This window comes from Rattus norvegicus, chromosome 5 (genome assembly GCF_036323735.1).
Source record: "Rattus norvegicus strain BN/NHsdMcwi chromosome 5, GRCr8, whole genome shotgun sequence".
NCBI lineage: Eukaryota > Metazoa > Chordata > Mammalia > Rodentia > Muridae > Rattus > Rattus norvegicus.
In genome coordinates, this window is record NC_086023.1 from 158,043,075 (window position 1) to 158,061,410 (window position 18,336).

The following is an 18,336-nucleotide window of genomic DNA, read 5'->3' on the forward strand; positions in this document are numbered from 1 at the left end:
AGGAACTTTCAAAGAGCCAGACTCAGGCCACTTGCGACTCAGGAGGCATTTCAAGTGTGTCCAACAGGTGTCCCCTCTCCCTGTTCCAGGCTTCCATTCAATCCCAGGTAACCCCAGTGCTTTTCTTGTGAGTTTATACTTTACCACGGTATAAATTCAATTCTCATCAGAATTCAGCAAGCAGCCCCATTTTTAAAACTGTTTTTGCAGTGTGAGGGATGGAGCCCAGATCATGATGGGAAGGAGGCAAACCCTGGACACCAAGTTCCATCAGCAGCTCAGAACCATTACACTTGAGTATGATCTGTAGTCCTCACTGCCCTGTGGCCACAGACAAGGCCTTCCTTATCAGCTGACTCACTGGCTGGAAGTGAGAGTGTCATTCGCTCTCAGTGAGTGCTGGAGAGACCTCTATCCACCCATCACCTACCTGCTCTGGGCCTTAAGGGACTCAGGGTTGCTTGTCAGGACCAAGTGCAGCATCTCACCTCCAGTGTCCACAGGTTGTGCCTTGGCCTCGCCTCCTCTCTCTGCAGGCTGTGTCTCACAGTACTCTCACCTTGCCAACTACAAGTTGAGAGCCTATTCTGGTTTTCCTTCTGCTGCTGTGATGAAAACCAGAACCAAAAGCAACTTGGGAAGAAATGGGTTTATTTGGCTTGTAGGTTACAGTCCATCCTCTAAGGAAGTCAAGGCCAGAACCGGAAGGCAGGAACTGAAGCCAAGGCCACGGAGGGCGCTGCTCACTGGCTTGCTCAGCCTGATTTCTTATGGAACCACCTGCCCAAGGGTGGCACCACCTACAGTAAACTGCCCCCCGCCACAGCAATCATCAGTCAGTGGTTGAAAATGCAAGTTCCTCAATTCAAGGTTCTTCTTCTCAGGTAACTAGTTTGTGAGAAATTGATGATTAATAATTAAATGATTGATTGATTCATAGATACATAGATAGATAGATGATAGATAGATAGATAGATAGATAGATAGATAGATAGATAGATAGATAGATAGATAGATGGATGGATAGGGTCAGATATAGATACCTAGATTAAGTGTCAGATAGTTGTAAGCCCCGTGATGTGGGTACCGGGATCTGAACCCAGACCTGCTACAAGAGCAGCAAGTGTTCCTAACCATTGAGCTATCTCTCCACCCTGGTAAAGCAGAAAATTTTAGACCAATGACGAATAGATGGATAGGTAGATAAATGAATAGATAGGTAAATAGACAGATAATACATGATAGATAGATAGATAGACAGACAGATAATACATGATAGATAGATAATACATGATAGATGATAGATAAATTGATAGAGAGATAGATGATAGACAGACAGACAGACAGACAGACAGACAGACAGATAACCGGTGCAGAGCCTGACTGGTTATTGTACCACCACAGGCTTCTGGTTGCTGGAGACCCATTCTCATTGGTAAGGAACTTCAACGCCACACCAAAGTCCAAAGTTACCAGAAAATGACTCCCTAAGGTCCCCAGATGCCACCTTTGCAAGCTTGACTCTGGCTTGACTGCGACATGTTCTAAGCAGACATGTCAGCCAGTTCTAAGCAGTCCACATAGGGAGGTCACTAGAAAAGATGCTTTGGCTTTTGTTTGTTTGTTTGTTTGTTTGGGGATGTTACAACAGAATCATATAACCTGGGCTGGCCTTGAACTCAGGTCATCAGGCTTGCGTGACAGCAGCTGTACCCTTGAACCACTTCACCAGCCCACAAATGACAAATCTGTAAAGGCCTCACACTGAGGGAAAGAAACCAGAAGTAAATGCTGGCTCCCTCCCAAGTGTCCCTTCAGGAAGGCTCAAGAACAGATAGTGGGTAGACACTGACCAAAATCAAAGCCACGCGCCAGGGTAAAGGCAGGTTTAGTGCAGGGGGCATAATAGAACTGGTGTGTGTGTGTGTGTAAGTGTTCTCTGTTGTGGCAGAAATTACAGAGGAACACCCTACTTAGAATAGACATAATAAGACACCACGAGACACAGTCCATATGCTCTTTGATGTCCTCCCACAGAAATCAAAGTGTTCATCAGGGCACATCAATTCCAAGTCACACCTCACGGTGGCTAATATTGTGGACTTGGCAAGATCTAGAATCATCATGGAGACACATCTGTGGGCAAGTCAATGAGGCAGTTTCCAGACCAAATTAAGCGAGGCAAGAAGATTCACTCCCAGTGTGGGCAGCACCATCCCACGGACTGGAATTCCAGCCTGAGTCAAAGGGAGACAGGAAGCTGGGCCCCAGCATCCATCCCTCTCTGCTTCCTGACTGTGGCGCGATGGACCAGAAGTCCCACAGCCTTCCCTCCCACCACGCCTGCCTTTTCTCATTGCCGAGATAAAAATCCATGACTAAAGCCCATCACGGAGGGAAGGGTTTATGGGGCTCACAGTTTGAGGGAGCGACAAGCAGACTGTGGTGAGGGAAGCTTGCAGCAGGAGTGTGAGGCGGTAGCGTCACATCTGCGGTCAGAAAGCAGAGAGGTGGACACCAGGGCTCAGATCCCCTCTCCCTTTTTGCAGAGAGATGTGTGGTTGTTTGCTTTGCTTTGCTTTGAGAGTTTCAAGTGTCTCGGGTTAGCCTTGAACCCTTGATGTAGCCAAGGATGGCTTTGAACCTCTGATCCTTCTACCTCCTCAGGGCTGGGGTCACACACTCAATGAGTTTATGGGTCTCAGTGCATGCTAAGCACACACTCTACTAATTGAGCTACATCTTCACCCTTTCTATTCAGTCTAGAACCTGGCCCATCCCATGTTCAGGCTGGATCTTCCTGCCTCCTTCAGACCTGTCTGGGAACATCCTCCCAGACGTGGCTAGAGGTGTGTCTCCATGGAGATTCTCAAACCAGCCAAGTGACAACCAAGGTGGATCTCACTGTACTGGCAGAAGGTCCTCTACCCAGAGGATCACACACACACACACACACACACACACACACACACACACACACACACACACACACATAAGAACCTTCTGGCCCGTCTACCGTGGGCTCCAAGGTATGCAGCGAAGACCCCTAGATTCCATTCTCACCTCTGCCAGTGTGCTCTGTGGCCAGAGCTCTTCCTGGAACCTCTTTGTGCCTTCATTCCACGTTTCTGTGATGAACAAGGCATGAACCATGGTTGTGGCTTGAGGCATAGACCTACTGAGAATGTGAGGGAAAAAAACGGTGGGCAAGCTTACAGGAACAGATGCTGTCTGCAGGACCCAGAAAACCTGTACTTCCTGCAGCACTGGTACTGAACATCCAAAGCCTGACCTCACCCCTGGGCCTTTCCTGATATTCTAAAATAATTGAATGTGGCCAGAGAGTAACACTCTGAAGGACCTTCCCCCTAATCATCTCTCTATGTGGCCTTGGGGACATGAGGCGTCTGGGTTACTCCATCCCACTCATTAACCGTCCCTTCGTTGCTATGTTTTTCCTGAGCTTCCCATGGGCACCATCCAGAAATAGACAGCAGTTGGGCTAGAAGGGTCTCAAGAGGTGGCAGACCCTTGATCACACGCAGCTCAACCTTGTACCTCATCCCCCCGAAACACTGGCTAGTCCCTGTCACCATCACACCGTCCTCTGCCCTCTGCCTCTGTGTCTCTGTTTCCAACGAGGCTTTCTGTATTTCCCAAAGCCAGGAAGGCTTGGGGGACAGGAAGAATAAAAGCTGGGCTGCTGGACCAGTGGGTAAAGGCACTGCTGCCTATCCTGACAACCTGAATTTGATCCCGGGAATCTTTGTGGTAGACAGAGAGAGAGGGACTCCACCAAACTGTCCTCTGGCCTCCACACAGGCAACATAGCACACACAATAGATAGATGACTGATAGGTAGGTAGGTAGATAGATAGATAGATAGATAGATAGATAGATAGATAAAAGAAAGAAAGAAAGAAAGAAAAAGATAGATAGATAGATAGATAGATAGATAGATAGATAGATAGATGATAGATAGATAGATAAAAGAAAGAAAGAAAGAAAAAGATAGATAGATAGATAGATAGATAGATAGATAGATAGATAAAAGAAAGAAAGAAAGAAAAAGATAGATAGATAGATAGATAGATAGATAGATAGATAAAAGAAAGAAAGAGAGAGAGATAGATAGATAGATAGATAGATAGATAGATAGATAGATGAAAGAAAGAAAGAAAAAGATAGATAGATAGATAGATAGATAGATAGATAGATAGATAGATAGATAGATAGATAGATAGATAGATGATAGAAACATAGTATCTTAGGATTTTCCTGCTGTGAACAGACACCATGACCAAGGCAACTCTTATAAGGACAACGTTTAATTAGGGCTGGCTCACAGGTTCAGAGGTTCAGTCCATTATCATCAAGGAGGGAACATGGCAGCATCCAGGCAGGCATGGTGCAGGCAGAGCTGAGAGTTTGACGTCTTCATCTGAAGGCTGCTAGGGGAAGACTGGCTTCCAGGCAGCTAGGATGAGGGTCTTAAAGCCCACACCCACACTGATACACCCACTCCAACAAGGCCACACCTCCAAATAGTGCCCCTCCCTGGACCAAGTATGTACAAACCACCACACATAGATAAAGAGATAGATAAATAGACAGACAGACAGATAGACAGACAAATTCCAGACTGTCTGTCACAGTTGAAAGTGACAAACCCACCAGCCCCTCTGAGCATGGGCTCAGCATCCTAGAGTCGTTGACCCCGGGAAGGCAGGCTATATGATCCCCTGTGATCATTACTTGATGCTGCCAAGTCTTTTTCATCTCACAAAGCCTCTTACATGCAAAGTGACCTGCAGAGGGTTAACAGAATTCAATCCTAACTCAGACCTTCGAAGAGATGACCTGTCCACGCCACATCCCTCCTGTGCAGCGCTTAGCCCTGGACGCAGCAGCTGGGAAGTCAGAACGCACAGCTGAGCAGCCTGGGTATGCGTGGAAGACACAGTTCCTGCTAGCCAGTGGCGGGGCTTGCATGGGACTGGAGCATGGCCATCCAAGTGGTTGCTGGCAGGCTGCATGCAGCCGGCCGTTGTTGTGCGGCTCCTCTGTAGCCTGTGTGAACGGCTGTGGGACTCAGAGGGTGGCAGTTGACCTGAGAGAGCAGCACTGTTAGTCACACAGCAGAGCTGGGGCAGCCGGAAGGAAACAGCAGAGAGCGTAGATGCCAGAAGAGGCTCCTCTGAAGGCTGCCACCCCCCACTCTACAAATGAAGGATCTGAAACTCTGAGAACTTAGGCAGTCCATGCAAGATCACACAGTCAACGGAGATAACAGAGAGATTTAAACTCAAGACCGTCCAACTCTATCACCTGCATCCTGGCCAGGACTAGCCTCAGTTTCCCAACACGTTAGAAGAAGGAATTAGGTGGGAAAAAAGTCATTGTGTTGCTAGGTTTTCGGTGTTTTGAGACAGGGTCTTGCTGTGTAGCCCAGGCTAGCCAGGGACTCTTTCCTGCCTCAGACTCCCCAGGGCTAAAATGGCAGAGTGCTGTCATTCTCAGCCTAAATGGCATGATCTTTGTTTTTCTTTAGAACGTTCTGAGGTGGACTGAGTCAGGCCCAGCTCTCAGATATGGGAGAGTCTGTCTCTTCTGACCATTGGCCATCACCACACAGGAGCTTCAGTGTGGTCCGTCTTTTTTACACATGTGAGTCTAAGTCTCGGTATCTTCCGAAAATGGGAGTGGCGGAGGGATAGACAAGGCCTGACCATGATGGAGAAAAGATGCTGCTGGGGATGACGTTGATGCCAAAATAATTGGTGGGAGTGATGGTGGGACTGGTGGGACCGGTGGTGGTAGCGATGGTGGTGGTGGAGATGGTGGTGGTGATGATGGTTGTAATGATGATGTTAAGGGTGTTCATGGTGAGCATGGTAATAGCGGTAATAACAATAACAATGATGATGATGATGATGATGATGATAGTGGTGATGAAGGTGATTATGGTATTGGTGGTAGTGGTGCTGATACAGAAGGAAGTCACACATGTATGTGCGCGCGCACACACACACACAGACACATACACGCACGCTCGCACAGGCGCGCACACATAGAGACCCTCCCATGATGGCAAGAGCTGACCTGGCACTCTGTCCTCAGCACCTTTGCCCTCCAACCTGAGGTCCACACACTAACCTTGTGGTTATCACCTGACCTTCGGGGAACACAGTCACCTCTGCTTGACTCCTGGCTGTCCCTTGGTGACCAGGACACCAATGGCTGCCTGCCACCCTCTGGAAAGGGAAGCATTATCTGAGTTAGGGAAACTGAGGCACAGAGGTGTATTGCAGCCTGCAGAGAAAGGGTATATGCTCAGCCTGGACCCCACCTCTGTCTGTCCTGGGGACAGGGTGGCTGTGGCCCTGCTCCTGTGGCCTCCCACATCAGACAGCACCATCCTGCTGCCGAGGCTCAGAGGCCGCCTGGAGAACAGTGACCTTGTTGCCAGTTACTCCAGAGAAAGGACACTCCAAATCAAGAAACAGCGCCCTGCACCAAAGCACGCAAACATTCCTGAAAGAGGGGAAATTAAGTCTTTGAAATAACATTAATCATGATAACTCCGGGCTGGTTCGCTCCTGCTTCCTTGCTACATTCCCTCGATGTTGGCTTAACCCTCTATTGCCCAGACGCTTGGGAAGTCCCCAGACTACTGCTCCCTCCCTCCAGGCTGATACCTTGCAGACCGGAGGCTGTCTTCTCTCCCATCAAACCGACCCCATCCCGGTGTCGTTCTGAAGCAGGGAGGCATGGAAGCCAAGTGACAAAACAATCCAGGAAGGACTCAGCATTCAGCAGGATGAGAAGGTTCCACTCGCTCTTTGCCACTCTCCAAACCAAAAATCACTGGGTCTGGTGGCACATACCCAAACCCCAGCACTTAGAAGGCTGAGGCTTCACCATCAACATAGCAACCATTCCCAGAGGATGGGGAATTTGAGGCTAGCCTGGACTACATACCGAGATTAAAGACAAAGATAGATGGATAGATAGATAGATAGATACATACATACATACATACATACATACATACATACATACATAGGTAGATGATGAATGATAGCTACATAGATACATAGATAAATAATGCATAGCTACATAGAGGCACAGACAGACAGGTAGACAGACAGACACATAGATACATACATAGATAGATACATGGATGCATACATAGATACATAGGTAGATACAATAGATACATAGATAATAAATACTGCCCTTCCCACATCCCAAGAGCTCTCTCCATGCCTAGGGCATGAAGCCTGGCATTAGGGTTAGATGTGAGTTTGTTGGTAAAGCATTTGCCTGATGTAAGGCCCTAAGCCCAAATATTAATACCAATACCCACGGGGGGGGGTGAGGCATGGAGTGGGGCAGTTAAGCTCTGAGCTGGCAATATGACTCATGGTACAGTGTTTGACAGGCATACAGGAAGCCCTAGGTTCAATCCCCCATACCACAGAAACCAGATGTGATGGTGGGCACCTGAGATCCCGGCACTGAGGAGGTGGAGGCCAGAAGAGCAGGAGTTCAAGGCCATCCTCAGCTACATAGGGAGTTTGAAGCCAGCCTGGGCTACATAAGACTGCCTAAAAGAGAAAGCAAAGCCAGGCCTTGGATTGTGAGCCAGAGGTAAAGCTGCCGCTCTGAGCGTGGGATCCTGCCACCACCCCCTATCTACCTTTCTAGGAAATTGAAAAATCACCTGTTTTCAAATACTGACTGCTAATTAAGACAAAAATAATATTTATGGGCACGCACCACAGGCTCCTGTCTAGCTCCCAGGCTGGAAACGCTTGCTCTTAGAGCTGTGACAGATCAGTCTCTCCTGCGCCTGTTGCCGTTGGCCGGCTTCCCTCACAACCTCAGGCTTCGGACATGGGAGGCCAGCGGGGATTTAGGCACTCACTCCACAGACAACACCATATACTCAGAGACACTCAGCGCACCAGCAAAATCACACAGCAAGCTGTTGTCAGAGCCCCCTGGAGCTGCCCCCTGGTCATCTATCACAGTAAAGGCCTCGCTGAGAGCCCGTTTGCCCTGTGCCTCCAGCCAGCCAGGTTCAAGGTTTGCCCTGGTGCTGCAGGTATGGGGCTTGCCTTGTCTTCTTCCGTGCTCCTGGATGTACAGCGTGGCGGCCTTCCCAGCTGAACCCACCTGAAACATTTTCTGACTGACAATCTTGGACATGACATTGCCCCTGGCCAAGCCTCAGTTTCTTCATCTGCGAAGAGATGAGACACAAGCATCCCCACTGCGGACGGCTGTTGGAAGGAGAAGCTGCCTACAGACGGTTCTCTATGTCTAGTCATAACTGTTAGCTATGTGTCCACTATAAGTCCTCGTTGCAGCTACCCAGGACCGTTAGCTGTCCCGAGGGCTGGAAGCTTTAGGGGTCTCTAGGATGTTCCTCTACCTGCCACATTGTCAGCTCCGTGCTCTCCGACGGCTCCACAGCACACACAGAAGCCTCTGTGCAGGAAAGGGTGTGGGGGAGGGTTTCAGTGAGCCCCAGATAGAGACAAAGAAGACACAGCTGCAGGAACACACTGGAGATGTCCAGAAGGACCAGGAACAGCAAAAGAAGCGGGAACTGTCCTAAGATGGGGGGTCTGGGGCCCCCTCCTGGCCTCAGCGTTCCTCCTGGGATTGTAAATGAGCGGACAGGCAGGCTAGCCCACCTGCTCCTGCCTGGCACACCTTCAGGAGCACTCAAGGCTGCGCGTGGGAATTATAAGCCCCGGCGACAAAACAGGGACGATAGAAACTTCTGGCCCAGCGTCGTTATTGTTTTTTTAATTACACTTTCTATTCTTTTTTCTAACTTGAGAACCAAATTGGATCCAACCAACCTGAAATTAATCTGGGGCGGGACACAGAGGTGAAGGAAATGGGCCACTGCTGCCGTAGAGTGGAGGAGCACAGGCCGGAGAAGCGGTGGGCTCCTGAGTCTGCGCAGCTAGTCTGCCCGTGCCGTGTGCACAGGAGCAGCCCTTCATTAAAGGCCCTCTATACGCTGGATCTTCCCGCCACTGCTTCTGAACATCAACTGGACACAGCCAGGCCGGGCAGCATGAATGCAGGCAAGATGTAAGCCAGCGATGGTGCCCGGCTGAAAAGCTCACAGCCCTGCCTCACTGTAATACAAGGTAGCGAGGCCCCTGAATCCTTGTTATGAAAAGAGCAGGGTTAGGGCATGGCTCAGCTAGTAAAGAGACGGCCGTGCAAGCATGAGGACCTGAGTTCAAACCCCAGAACCCTCACTTTAAAAAGAAAAAGCCAGGTCTGTAATCCCAGTGCTGAGAGACAGAGACAGGGGGATTCCTGGAGCTTGATGGCCTGAAGTTGAGCTCTCACTTCTCATGTAGGTACACACATATATGCATGCACACCCACACGGATATAGGCACACGCTCAAGTGTGCTACACACACACACACACACACACACACACACACACACACACTAAAACACGTAGGAAAAATTAAGGAATGACCACATAGTTCTCATCAGGACCTTCACAAACTGTCTGTGGCAATAGTTGACCATTTTACAGGTGACGTGGTTCTGAAGGGCCAGTTCCTGATGGTGAGGAGAAAGAGATGAATCATGGGACAGATTTGGGTGGGTGATGCTCCCACTCCAGTGCCTGAGCTTCCACCCCGACTTCATCTTCAGACCGTTCTCCCTGCCTCTTCCCTCTTCCTTCTGACTGACCTCATCACCGCTGGGAGCAGACAAATCCTTCTTCCAGGAACCAGGGCTGAAGAAAGAACGGTTACTTTGGGAAGAGCACCCTTACCTCAGGGGGTCACTAAGTCACTAAGGGGCAGAGGAAGGGCGAAACCCCCACCCCCACCATCCCCCGCAGTGTTTTTGAGGCTGTTCCAATAAGTGGCAGATCTGTCAGTGTCCTGCGGCCCAGGCAGAGCAATCCCCAAGAACCAGAACCCCGTCTTCCACCCCATCTAGGTTGAATGTAATATCTGCATCTGCCTGACCATGGGTGTATCCAGCCAAGCACTCGTCTCCCTAGCTCCTCTCCTCTTTCCCGACATCCACATGCCCATCTCTGCCTGGTACCCGCCTCTCTGAAAAACCGCCTAGGAGAAAGAAGTCCTCTTCAACCATCTCCAGCCCTCCGGGCTTCAGCCACTTCACATGCTCAGAGCCTGATTTCACAACGGCTGCCTCCAGATTTCCTCCAAACCAGAGCCAATTTACCACTCAAACCTAACAGCCTCAGTAAACACGGTCTGCATGAGATGGCCTTTAAAAGGAACACCACGTCAGCACTGAAGTGTACGTGGCCGTTAAGCTCAGGAGACGGCCACACGCGGCTGTCCCTTCCTGCCCTGATATGGTATACTAATTTCTGAGTTATAAGCAAACATGACTTTTCTAATCAGGGGAAGGAAATTGAGTTGGTTTAAAAACAGATGAGAGTCAAGAATGTGAACTCCTCTACGAAACCTGCAAAGTCTGCAGCCACTGCCAGTGGGTGAGGTCCCCTCACACCCTGCTGTGCACACACCCACCCGTTCATATGACATCTCCCATAGAGTCAAGCCTTGGGGAAAGAATCCTAGGGTGAATCGCAGGCCACATTTCCTTTTGGGCTCTGGTCATAATACTAGGAAGGGAATCCCTAATGCTGAGAACGAAATGTTAGCAGCACAGGCCAGGTCAGAATCTTCTAGTGAGCAGAGCAAGAGTCTGCATCATGAAAAACTCAGTGGCCATTCAGTCCATCCACTGCCTCTGCTTCCAACAGATGAGCTCCTCCCTCCCTCCCCCCCCTCTCTCATACACACACACACACACACACCACATACACAGACAGATACCACATACACAGACACACAGACACTACACACACAGAGACATACAGACACACACACAAGACACACATGTAGACACTACACACAGACACCACACACAGACACACAGACACACACACAGACACCACACAAACAGACACACAGACACCACACAGACACACACACTCTCTCTCTCTCTCTCACACACACACACACACACACACACCACATACACAGACACACAGATACAGACACACACAGAGACACAGACACACAGACACCACACACATAGAGACATACAGACACATACACAGACACACACAAGACACACACACACTACACACACACACACAGAGACAAAACATACAGACACACAGACACTCTCTCTCCTCTCTCTCTCTCTCTCTCATGCACACACACACACACACACACTCACACACACACACACACACGCACACCATGAAGAACAGTGTAATAGCTGACTTCTAATTGAGAAAATCCTTCACTGAATCTAACTTAAATCTAACACCCTCTAACCTTCCGGTTTCGTGTCTCAGACCCTTGGTCCCAACGAGCTACTTGTCAGGAGCTTGCCCAGCCCCCTAACAAGGCCTACAGGACCTCAACCATCTGGAGAGCCGATGGCACTACAGATGAGCACTGTCCCTTTCCTGGGCTTCAGGCTCTGGGGAGGCGCCCATGCAGAGGCTGGCCCTCAAAGTCACTGCACCAGCATTAAGAGAGAGTCAATGACTTTAAAGGCAATTGGCACCACTTCTAGAAGAAATGGCAACTTCCGAGCTGCATAAGCACCCAGTGAGACTGTTCCGCAGGGTAAATGAAAATACAGAGTTCCTGGCTTGATTTATGTCATCCAGGAGAAGCGGGAGGAATTCATTTCCCTCCAAACGGTCTTCTCCGTCTCCTAAATATTCAATAATTTTCGAGCTGGGAAATAGATTTCCTCCCTGGCCCTCACAGATGCTGGCGGTCCTGAGCGACACCTGTGGGCATTAAGGAGAAAGCTCTGAAGCAGCCACCATCCTGCCTCTGAAAGACAGAGCAACGGAACAGCACCGTGGTCCCCTTCCCAGCAAGGCCTAGTCACCCATGTCATCAATCACTGACTGATTGGTCCAAAGCTGGACAAGAGCTTCATAACGCTCCTGGCCCATGATGGCACCAGGCCAGCTCAGAAGGCAGGCCTGCCTTGGTGCCATTCCTGGTTGTCTCCTTCTTGACATGGTGATTTTTTTTGAGGCAGAAACTGTCTCTAGTTAATCACCATGTCCCCAGGCCAGAATCTGTAGTGATGAATGGATGGACATAGAATGTATAATGGACACATGAAATGATCAATGAATGAGTGAGTGAATGAATGAGTGAATGAATGAGTGAATTAATGAATGCATGAGAGGATGAATGAGTGAATGAGTGAGTGGATGAATGAATGAATGAATGAATGAATGAATGAGAGGATGGAATTATGGATGACAGCATCTTAAAAGCTGCTTGTTTGAAGGCCATATCACTGTCAAGTCATGCCTGAGGTGCAAAGGCTCCGGGGGTGGGAGGAAGCTGTTCATTCCCCCACTGAGCCCTCATCATTGGTCAGTGGCTCTCTTCAAGTGTAACCATGCAGACAAGAGACTGAGAGAGGGACAGACAGACCCAGTCCCAGGATGGGGCTTGGAACTGAGGCCCAGTGCAGCCAGTAGCAGAAGTCTGAGAGACATTGCAGACCCGTTGCTGGAGTTGGGAGGGGGTTTCCCAAGCTGGGTTCCTCCTTGTTATGCATAAGGACCTGAGCATCAGGCTAGCAGCCCTGCATCTTTGGACAGACCAACACCCTCCCACGCTGAGCCCTGTGGCCCCCCAAGAAAGGAACCCTGGTGCCTGACTTTGACCAGCTACCAGCGCACGGCAGGACTGAAGCCACATCTCCAGGCCCACTGAGTGTAGGGAGAGAACTGCAGTAGATGCCAAGAGGCAAATGCAAACTGCATGGGTTTGGGAAAATACCCTCTACAGTGCATAGCTGAGGGCCGCAAAGGGAGCCTGTGCCTTTAAGGGCCATATGGTGACTACAGAGGAAGGGGAGCTTCATTGGGCACAGGACCCAAAGGGAAAGGTGTGGGTAGAGCAGGGATGGGCCCGGAGGAGGAGGAACCATGCTCTCCTGTAAGCTATGAGGCTGTCTGTCTGGTCTGTCTGGACAGGCAATGGGGCGACATGGTGGAGAATGGCTTCATCCTGGATTCTCCTGCATTCTCTAGGAGCCTCGCTCAGCCTTACAGAAGATTCATGCTCCTACTGAAAGACCCACAAGACAGAGATGACCCTCTGCTGCTCACCCAGCTACCACTTGGGAGTCAGGGGTGAGAGGCACAGTTGCAGGGAGAGAGGGAACTTAGCCCAGTAAGGCAGATCACCAAGGGCCAGGCGCATCCCTGGAGCAGTCCCCTTGACTACATTTACTCTATAATCTCGGGCGAGTTACACCACCTTTCTGGGCCTCAGTTTCCCCACTCAGTCACTCTTCTACTGCTGTGAAGCGACACCATGACCAAAGCAAATCTTAACAAGAAAAAGCATTGAATCGGGGCTGGCTTACAGTTTCAGAGGTTTAGTCCATTGTCATCGTGGTGGGGAGCATTGCGGTGTACAGGCAGGTGCTGGGGAGCATTGCAGTGTGCAGGCAGGGGCTGGTGCAGTAGCTGGGTGTTCTACACTGTGAACCATAGGCAGAGAGAGAGAGACAGAGACAGAGACACAGAGAGAGACAGGGAGATAGAGACAGTGACACAGAGAGACAGAGATAGAGAGAGGGAGAAACACACAGAGAGAAACAGAGAGAGAGACACAGAGATAAAGACAGAGAGAGAGGGCGAGAGAGAGACAAAAACAGACAAACAGATAGAGACAGTGACACACAGAGAGAGAGACAGAGACAGAAAGAGACAGAGACGGAGAGAGAGAGAGAGAGAGAGAGAGAGAGAGAGAGAGAGAGAGAGAGAGAAAACTGGGCCCGAAATGACCTTCTGAAATCCCAAAGCCCACCTCAGTGACACACTTCCTCCAAGGCCACACCTCCTCCAACAAAGTCACACCTCCTAATCCTTCCCAAATAGCACCACTACCTGTTGATTAAGCATTCAAATAGATGAGTTTATGGGGGGCCATTCCTTTTTTTTTTAAGAACCATCTTTTATTGGGGGAGGGGTCATCAATCCTTCTTGGCCGCTGCCTTCCGCATGGCTGCCAGCACGTTGCTCAGCTATGGGGGGCCATTCTTATTCAAACTACACCTACTATCTGCTAGGGACCAGCCTGCTGCCTAAGGGCTCAATCAGTGCAGATTAGAGAGGGTGAGTAGAGAGAGCCAGAGGGGTCAAGTTCCTGGATTGAATTTACTGAACTGTGCACTTTTAGGAGGAGCCCCCCCAAAACCCTCATGCCACCGTGGAGGTGTCATCCAGATGGCTACAATGGACGTGCAATAGGGGTTTACTGCACCTCCTGGAACTCCTCTGTACCCAGGCCCCAGGGAGCCAGCTGTGCTCCGGGCAGGACACAGCCTCACACGTGCCTTGTTTGCCCAGGCATCCGTCTAGTCTGTGGCTCCTTTCATGTTGCCTCCGCTGGCCTCCGGGTCCGAATGGAGCGCCCACAGCCACAAAGGCCCCATTTATCAGGCGTGTTTGATGGAATGTTCTTCCTGGAGGAATGGCACTCCAGACGCTCTTCGAGCCAGCGAGAGTCTTTGAAACTTAACAGCGTGTTCTTTAAAGGGACTGCAGAGGCACGCTGCATCCGAAATACTCGGCTTTGAACACGTCAACATTAATGGAGGTCACCGTCGCAGGGGACACGGGCCTTTCCCAGAAATAAATCAACTGCCTGTGCCTCGGGCTAACGATTTGTTTTACTTGAATTTCTTCCTAGACCATCCACTGGTGCTGGGGAGGGGCTGGGTTTTAGAGGCACAAGTAACGAATGTGGGGGCAATGGTGGGGAGAAGGTCCTGCCCAAAAGGGCATCTGGTCACCCATCTATGGGGGATGGTGACCCCAACCTGCACATGACTGCCTGTCAGTAAAGTGCGGGACCAACTGGAAGGAGATGGGGGTTTCTGATGTGTAGACTGATTGGTCTGAGCAGCATCTGTTCCAAACCACTCTCCCAGGGAAAAGCCACTGCTCTATGTAGCCCCACGACCTAAATAATATATCATGGAGTTTGTGACCAGGCTGCCTGGTTCTAATCTCAGCTCAGTTGTTTGGTATCTCTGCAGCCTCAGGCGAACAACTTGCCGTCTCTGAGCCTTGGCTTGAAAACATTCTTCACCATTGGTTGGAAAACAAGCTCCACCCCCAGGGGGCGGGGCTGGAGAGATGGCTCAGCGGTTAAGAGCACCGACTGCTTTTCCAGAGGCCCTGAGTTCAATTCCCAGCAACCACGTGGTGGCTCACAACCATCTGTAGTGGGATCTGATGCCCTCTTCTGGTGTGTCTGAAGACAACGACAATGTACTCATATAAATGTAATAAATAAATCTTTAAAAAAAGAAGAAAACAAGCCCCCTCCAGAAAACAGAGCTTTACCTTGTCCTGGGAATGACCACTCCCCCCCCCCAAAAACCCCAGCTCCTCTGCGTTCCCAACTCTTCATTGTGTGCACCAACCAGGCCCAGAAAGGCTTGACCTCACCCTGCACCCAAAGCGGCACCCGGGATACACATCGGGCCACCCAGCCACAGCCATGTGATGCTTTCTTTCCATCATTCCTCAGTTACTAATTGTTTAATCAATAGTGTTACTCTGCGGGAGATCAGTGATTTATCTGGCTCTGCCCTCACATTCCTGGGTGGCCCTGGGCAGGCCATTCATCCTCATGGGCTCAGAAGGTGGGGGAAGGGGCCTCGAAGCACATCCTTCCCAGTTGTTCAGTTCAGATACCGACAGTGGGAAAATCCCAGTAACAACTAGGGCAGCCTGGGGGAGACTCTTCTCACCACACAACAGACCCACACCCACAGCAGACCCTCTGTACCAGTCAGCCCTAGTGACCCAGATTCCCTTCCACTTGACCTCTGATTAAGCAGGTAACAGGCTCTGCCCAGCAGAACCTTAGCCAGCAGAAGCCAGGGGGATCTCTACAGATGTTTGCTTTGGGGACAACACAATCCCTCTTGGCAGGACTTTTAACTCTGGGGCTGCAAGGAAGTCAGCTGGGAAGAAGAGCTATAGAGACTTTGAGAGAGAGCCCTAGTTGAGCCCTCAGATTATGGTCTATACTGACTGCCAGAAATGGTGGAGAACAGATGGCCCACCTACCCACCACCACCGGTGCAATCCATCCAGATTACAACCAAGATGGCCACCTCAACACACTTGGGATGCTCTGGGCTTGCAGTGTGGGAAGTCTCCTCGGCTTCTGGTTATGACATGCACTGATCCCTTCTAAGCAGAGAGGAAGTAGGAAAGTCAACCCACAGAGAGGCATGCATGGCAGTACACCCCTGCAATACCAGTACCTGGGAGACTGAGGCAGAAGGATCGTGAGTTCAAGTACAACCCTGACTATATAATCATACTAACTCTACATATGAACAAATACACACAGTCAACCCATGGATTAGGGATGTACAGCTTACAGGCATCATGCATGCTAGGCAAGTATGAGCCCTCAGATCATCTCCACTGCTGGCAACACTACACACACACAGAAAGAAAAGCAGTGAGCCCATGTAAGAACACCATGACGAATATCAGTGTGGGATGTTTTGTTACACAGCAACCGCGAGCTGAGACAAGTCTCCAGAATGGAGCACAACCAGAATTCATCCTTTATGGGAGAATTTTGAACCCACCCTACTATCCCGTAAGAGGGTTTTATTCCCCCATGAGGGAAGAAATGAAGCTAGAAAGGACAAGAACTGCTGGGCTCAGGAACAAGTGGAGCAGAGGCTGGGGTGTGCGGTAGGAGAGCCCGTGCTTAGATCAGATGCCCTGGGATCTTCCCCCCTTGGTAGCTGTGAATGGATTCTTTTGGGGCAGAGTCTGGAGGAGGGGCGCCGTGTGATCTGTTTTTCCTAACAATCTTCTGGGAACGCCACACTTGCTGAACAGTTATTTCTCTAACCAGCCTTACATTAAACGACACACACTATTATCAGTGTATTATGCAGGGTTCTCTAGAGTCACACAACTCACGGAATGTCTCTCTATATTGAGGGAATTTATTGTGATGACTTACAGTCTGCAGTCCCACTAACCCAACGATGGTCAGCTGTGAATGGGAAGTTCAAGGATCTAGCAGTTGCTCAGTCCCATGAGGCTAGCTAGTTGTTTCCGCTGAAGTGAAAGTAGAAATAGGTTCCAACAGACGTGCTGGCAAGTAAGTGCTAGCAGGTGAAAAAGAATGAACCTTCCTTCTTCCAATGTGAAGGTGTGGCCCAGATTAAAGGTGTGTACCACCAAGCCTGAGTCCTCTGGGACTTGAACTCAGAGATCTCCTTGCCTCGGTCTCCTGGGTTTAAAGGCGTGCACTACCTTGCCTGGGCCTAAGCTTTTAATGGCCACTGTGCCTCAAGATCTCCATGCCAAGATCGGGGTCAGAAACTTGTATCTCCCAGCCTCAAGATCAGGATCGCAGGTGAGCCCTCCGATTCTGGATTGTAGTTCATTCCAGATATAGTCAAGTTGACAACCAGGAATAGCCACTACAATCAGTCTCTGCCCCCCAGTTAGGGAAACTGAGTCCCGGGTACCTTAACTGACCAACTCAGGGTCACAGGGAATGGAGCCACAGGCTGTTTTACTCCAAGCCTGTGTCTCTAACCACTGAGCCACTTCCGTAGCTGAGCCTGGTCCCAGCCCTGACACTCCAGGTCTCTGGAGGCCCCACAGGCCTTAGGAACCCATTTCCTCCCTGTCTGGAAGTTTCTGCTGATGCTGCGGGAAGTCTCACGCACAAAAAGATGAAAGCCTTTGTTGGGAGAGGCAGCTCTGCTGACAAAGAACATGGTTCCTTTTGAGTCAGTCATCCCAGAGGGGAACGGACAGGATGCAGGGAGGAGCCCCACCCCCACCCCGACCTCCATCCCCCACGTCTGCAGATGGGAATCCTAAAGCTCATCTACAGGAGCAGACCTAAGATCGAATGAGCTGAGCGCCACCAGGCTTTTGAGGCAGGTTGATGGCATCTGATGGGTACGCTGAGGTCCAGAAAGGATCAGAGACTTGGCCAAGTCTCAATCAAGTGGAAACTGGATAGTTTCTGCCACCTTCGGGCTTTCAGAAAGGGGGCTCTGCCTCCTGCCTGTGGTCTGCAGGCTCGACCTCCACACAGGTGACTCTTCAATCCAGGGAGCTTCCCAGACACGCCCAGAAACATCAGCGGGGGACAACTGCCACCAATCAAATCTCACCTCTGCCTACGACCACTCCCCCAGGGGGCGGGGGGACCTGGAGCACAGCACAGCTTCTGCC